Genomic DNA, 6,949 nt, shown 5'->3' on the forward strand with positions numbered 1-6,949 from the left:
GAGGGTGATCTGGGTCTCACCCCCTCTCCTCCTCCCACCCCCCAGAGGGTGATCTGGGTCCCGCCCCCTCTCCTCCTCCTACCCCACCTCCCCCCCCCACCTCCAGATGATCTGGGTCATCTCTGTTTTTTTCTTTCACGCCCGGACGCGCTGCTTCGGATTTTTTTTCGAACTGCGCATGCGCAGTTCAGAGCTCCAATCGGTACCCCAGCGCTAAGCCCCGCCCACAGCGCAAATCGGACCGGAGCCGGCAAAAAGCCGACCAAAGAGGATTCCGGGCTCGGATCTATTTGACGCCCAGATTCGGTATTTAGACTCAAAATGGTAAAATCAGGCCCATGGTCTAGATCTAGTAAATGTCTCAACTTGAATTGCAGCTGGCCATAGATGTCTTCCAACTTACCAATTCACCTCATTGCCAATGAAGTGTAGTGGGGTAAGGCTCAAAATCCATTCAGTTGACTAACAAAGGCTTGTTAACAGAACAACTATACACGTTACAGAGCAAAGGGAAAGGTCTTAAAATCCAAAATTGTGACTAACTGGGGCAAGTCCCACTGAGTCCTCTACTCAACTCCCTATTGGTCCAGAAAGTCACATGACCCTTTCAGGGAATCACCCCTTAAAGGGCTACAACAGCACAAGCCCCAAAAGAATTTGATTATCAAAAAAGTAAAATCCAACCAAACAAAGGCTGGGTGAACCCATTGATTCCTTCATTGATGATTCATATTGATACTTGCAGATTACATAGCCTTAAAATATTAATTGATTAGAGATCTCATCATAATTGGCATGCTTGATTACATGCTGTCTGATTTGTTGCTATTCAAAACGCATTTGAGAAGGACCAATAGATGGTGAGGCAGGCTCAGTTGTGATACCAGAATTGGAATGTAATTCGGACATTACGGCTCCAGGAGGCTTGGTCCAGTACGTAGGCCCCAGGTTGAACCCACCAAAAAGCTTACTAAAATAACATCTATAGATGCAATTTTAATCTCATAGAAATCCTACAGTGCAGAAGGAGGCCATTCGGCCCATCGAGTCTGCACCGACCACAATCCCACCCAGGCCCTACCCCCATATATTTACCCGCTAATCCACACATCCCAGGACTCTAAGGGGCAATTTTTAACCTGGCCAATCAACCTAACCCGCACATCTTTGGACTGTGGGAGGAAACCGGAGCACCCAGAGGAAACCCACGCAGACACGAGGAGAATGTGCAAACTCCACACAGACAGTGACCCAAGCCGGGAATCGAACCCAGGACCCTGGAGCTGTGAAGCAGCAGTGCTAACCACTGTGCTACCGTGCCGCCCTAAATCTCATTTTCAAAAAGTTCAATCAGATCGATCCAATTCAAATTCTTGCTGGCTCTTTCTGATCAGCTGAAAGTGTTTAAGGTTATTAGGCTCTATTAGCAGGAGTTAGCTAACAAGACTGTAATTCCCTGGGTTTCCCACTTTCACCTTTCTTAAATAGCAGACTGACTTGCCCAATTTTCCAATCGGACGTAATGGTTCCCAAATTGCGACTATTTATGGTCCGAACCATAATCTTCCTAAATTCTCAATTACTTCCCTTAATATCCTGGGATTATACTCAATAGAATTGAGAAGAATGAGGGGGGGGATCTTATAGAGACATCTAAAATTATGAAGGGAATAGATAAGATAGAAGCAGGGAGTTGGTTCCAGTGGCGGGTGAAAGCAGAACTAGGAGGCATAGTCTCAAAATAAGGGGGAGCAGATTTCGGACTGAGTTGAGGAGGAACCTCTACTCCTGAGAACCTGTTAGTTTAGTGCCATTCTTGACTTCATTACTATTATTTTTCTTACATTAATTTTATTGAATCCCCTTGACCCGAGGGATATCTGACATGTTGAACCTCTACTGTAAGTATTGATTCAAAGTAATTATCAGCACACCATTTACTTGACAATATAATCATTTGATGGAGGTCAGATTGTTTCTGAGGATCATCTTTTTCTGATGATTGTAAAATGTTTTTGCATTGATCTTGATGGCATTTGCAAGTTTCATTTCATATTCTCTTTTTGAAGCTCTTGCTCTGTTTTGTTGCCCTTTGCTGTTCTATTTATATTTTGCTGTTACCAGGATCTCTGCTACTTTTTACGTTCTTTGTAAACTTATTTCTTTTAGTTTTATGGTGTTTCTTATCTTTGTGTCTTTGGCAAAGAGAACTCTTGCCTCCGAGGGATGTATACTAGATCTGTATTACATTACATTTTTTTAAACATAAGAACTAGGAGCAGGGGTAGGCCATTTGGTCCGTCGAGCCTGTTCTGCCATTCAATAAGATTATGGCTGATCTTTTCATGAACTCAGCTCCACTTACCCACCCGCTCACCGTAACCCTAATTCCTTTACTGTTCAAAAATCTATCTTTCTTTCAATGAGATAGCCTCAACTGCTTCACTGGGCAGGGAGCTCCACAGATTCACAATCCTTTAGGTGAAGAAGTTCCTCCTCAACTCAGTCCGAAATCTGCTCCCCCTTATTTTGAGACTATGCCTCCTAGTTCTGCTTTCACCCACCACTGGAACCAACTCCCTGCTTCTATCTTATCTATTCCCTTCATAATCTTATATGTTTCTATAAGATCCCCCCCCTCATTCTTCTAAATTCTATTGAGTATAATCCCAGTCTACTCAGTCTCTCCTCATAAGCCAACCCTCTCAACTCCAGAATCAACCGAGTGAATCTACTCTGCACCGCCTCCAGTGCCAGTATATCCTTTCTCAAGTAAGGAGACCAAAACTGTACACAGTATTCCAACATTGTACTCCATCTGCCAGACCCTTATCCACTCACTTGAACTATTTATCTCCCTTTGCAGACGTTCAGTGTCCTCTGCACACTTTGCTCTACCACTCATCTTAGTGTCATCTGCGAACTTTGACACACTAACACTCCTCAATGATGATCTGGCGTTTGATCTGTTAACAGATTTGCGCAGTTTATTGTGGACAGTCTCTGTCTCATCCCACTGGAGACAGTAGGCAGGATTATCCACCCTCCCTCCATGGCATGTTTTACAGCAGCAGAAGTAGCCTGCCAATGGCTGACAGTGGGATCTTCTAGTCCCTCCGCTGTCAATGGGTTTTCCCATTGTTTGCAGCCTCCACTGATGAGTAACCGACAGCGAAGGAGTGCCATAGGCAGGACTGGAAGATCCCGCTGGGGGGAAGGCTGGAAAATTTCAGCCGACCTTGTCTTAGTAGCTTTCCACGTTTCTCTCTTTCAAACACTTCATTGACAGTGATCATATTGTTATTGCTTTAGATAAATAGGCCGGATCATTTTTATTTTTTATATCTACTTCTAGTTTTCTTTTCCTTTTTGTTTGCTAACTTACAATGAGCACCAATACTTTGGGCAAAAGTTTTAAATAGTTACTGCCTCAAGCTTAGAAGTCACTATAAGTTTTGCCCCTTCTCAACTAAATCCTACTCTCACCAAACCCCATTTAGAACATAGAACATTACAGCACAGAACAGGCCCTTCGGCCCACGATGTTGTGCCGACCTTCATCTGAAACCAAGATCAAGCTATCCCACTCCCTACCATCCTGGTGTGCTCCATGTGCCTATCCAATAACCGCTTAAATGTTCCTAAAGTGTCTGACTCCACTATCACTGCAGGCAGTCCATTCCACACCCCAACCACTCTCTGCGTGAAGAACCTACCTCTGATATCCTTCCTATATCTCCCACCATGAACCCTATAGTTATGCCCCCTTGTAATAGCTCCATCCACCCGAGGAAATAGTCTTTGAACGTTCACTCGATCTATCCCCTTCATCATTTTATAAACCTCTATTAAGTCTCCCCTCAATCTCCTCCGCTCCAGAGAGAACAGCCCCAGCTCCCTCAACCTTTCCTCATAAGACCGACACTCCAAACCAGGCAGCATCCTGGTAAATCTCCTCTGCACTCTTTCCAGCGCTTCCACATCCTTCTTATATTTGCACTCTGAATTTCTTACTAAGGGGCGGGTAGCAGAACATTTAGAAAATCATAATATTATCAGGCTGAGTGATCATGGTTTTATCAAAAGGAAATTATTTTTGACATATTTATGTAATTTCATTGAAGATGTAACAACAGGGTGGATAAAGGGGAACCAGTCGATGTAGTGTATTTGGATTTCCAAAAGGCATTTTGATAAAGGGTTATGGCACAAGAGCTTGTGGTATTGGGGATGATATATTAATTCGGAGAGAGAATTGGCTGACTACAGGATTTACAGAGTTGGGATAAATGGATCATTTTCAGGTTGGCAAGCTGTGATGAGTGGAGTACCACAACTATCTGTGATCTATAAAGAACAAAGAAGAACAAAGAACAATACAGCACAGGAACAGGCCCTTTGGCCCTCCAGGCCCGCGCCACTCCCCGGTCCAGGATTGAATCCTGAAACCAGGATCCCCGCCCAATTTTCCAGCCTATCCACATCCTAATATCCTATCCACCGAGCTGTCCCTCACAGCTACGATGCTTTGTTCATCACAACCTATTAACTCACCCCCACCCCCTCATTCCAGACCATGTGATCTCCAGGGAGAGGCGAAAACCCAGAGTGAAAACCCCAGGGCCAATATGGGGAAAAAAAAAATCTGGGAAATTCCTCTCCCACCCCCTGAGGCGATCGAAACGAGTCCAGGAGATCACACTGGCCCTGATCAGAAAATGCTTCCCAACCCAATTCATTTCCCCTTCTGCTTTACGAACACCATCTGAATTCCCTGCCCCCGAGACAGGTTCCCAACTTTCCGCAGTCTTGCTCTGTACTGGCACCAGCAAGATGATCATAGAATGAAGCCTTGAAACGAGAAACAAAGAACAATTAGCAATTAGCCCGCACCACTCCCTGGTCCAAACTAGACCACTCTTTTGTATCCCTCCATTCCCACTCCGTTCATATAGCTGTCTAGATAAGTCTTAAACGTTCCCAGTGTGTCCGCCTCCACCACCTTGCCCGGCAACACATTCCAGGCCCCCACGACCCTCTGTGTAAAATATGTCCTTCTGATATCTGTGTTAAACCTCCCCCCCTTCACCTTGAACCTATGACCCCTCGTGAACGTCACCACCGACCCGGGGAAAAGCTTCCCACCGTTCACCCTATCTATGCCTTTCATCATTTTATACACCTCTATTAACTTTAAAAGTCAGTTACCTGGGAGGTTCCCCCTCATTGATCCACTGGAGCAAGCTGAGAGGGGTGATTGAAAAGCAGCAGTGCTGGTAAGAGATTAATTGGATTAATTGAATTGTTTATTTATTTAATTAGTCAGCTAGTGTGTGTATTTTTTTGGCCTTTACTTTAACAGCAGTTTTTCAAGTTTAAGTGAAAACTAGAAGTGGGCAGCAAAGGAGTCTGGGAAGGGTTTTTATTTTAACTTTAAAAGTCAGTTACCTGGGAGGTTCCCCCTCATTGATCCACTGGAGCAAGCTGAGAGGGGTGATTGAAAAGCAGCAGTGCTGGTAAGAGATTAATTGGATTAATTGAATTGTTTATTTATTTAATTAGTCAGCTAGTGTGTGTATTTTTTGGCCTTTACTTTAACAGCAGTTTTTCAAGTTTAAGTGAAAACTAGAAGTGGGCAGCAAAGGAGTCTGGGAAGGGTTTTTATTTTAACTTTAAAAGTCAGTTACCTGGGAGGTTCCCCCTCATTGATCCACTGGAGCAAGCTGAGAGGGGTGATTGAAAAGCAGCAGTGCTGGTAAGAGATTAATTGGATTAATTGAATTGTTTATTTATTTAATTAGTCAGCTAGTGTGTGTATTTTTTTGGCCTTTACTTTAACAGCAGTTTTTCAAGTTTAAGTGAAAACTAGAAGTGGGCAGCAAAGGAGTCTGGGAAGGGTTTTTATTTTAACTTTAAAAGTCAGTTACCTGGGAGGTTCCCCCTCATTGATCCACTGGAGCAAGCTGAGAGGGGTGATTGAAAAGCAGCAGTGCTGGTAAGAGATTAATTGGATTAATTGAATTGTTTATTTATTTAATTAGTCAGCTAGTGTGTGTATTTTTTTGGCCTTTACTTTAACAGCAGTTTTTCAAGTTTAAGTGAAAACTAGAAGTGGGCAGCAAAGGAGTCTGGGAAGGGTTTTTATTTTAACTTTAAAAGTCAGTTACCTGGGAGGTTCCCCCTCATTGATCCACTGGAGCAAGCTGAGAGGGGTGATTGAAAAGCAGCAGTGCTGGTAAGAGATTAATTGGATTAATTGAATTGTTTATTTATTTAATTAGTCAGCTAGTGTGTGTATTTTTTTGGCCTTTACTTTAACAGCAGTTTTTCAAGTTTAAGTGAAAACTAGAAGTGGGCAGCAAAGGAGTCTGGGAAGGGTTTTTATTTTAACTTTAAAAGTCAGTTACCTGGGAGGTTCCCCCTCATTGATCCACTGGAGCAAGCTGAGAGGGGTGATTGAAAAGCAGCAGTGCTGGTAAGAGATTAATTGGATTAATTGAATTGTTTATTTATTTAATTAGTCAGCTAGTGTGTGTATTTTTTTGGCCTTTACTTTAACAGCAGTTTTTCAAGTTTAAGTGAAAACTAGAAGTGGGCAGCAAAGGAGTCTGGGAAGGGTTTTTATTTTAACTTTAAAAGTCAGTTACCTGGGAGGTTCCCCCTCATTGATCCACTGGAGCAAGCTGAGAGGGGTGATTGAAAAGCAGCAGTGCTGGTAAGAGATTAATTGGATTAATTGAATTGTTTATTTATTTAATTAGTCAGCTAGTGTGTGTATTTTTTTGGCCTTTACTTTAACAGCAGTTTTTCAAGTTTAAGTGAAAACTAGAAGTGGGCAGCAAAGGAGTCTGGGAAGGGTTTTTATTTTAACTTTAAAAGTCAGTTACCTGGGAGGTTCCCCCTCATTGATCCACTGGAGCAAGCTGAGAGGGGTGATTGAAAAGCAGCA

The sequence above is a fragment of the Mustelus asterias genome, chromosome 5 (genome assembly GCF_964213995.1).
Source record: "Mustelus asterias chromosome 5, sMusAst1.hap1.1, whole genome shotgun sequence".
NCBI lineage: Eukaryota > Metazoa > Chordata > Chondrichthyes > Carcharhiniformes > Triakidae > Mustelus > Mustelus asterias.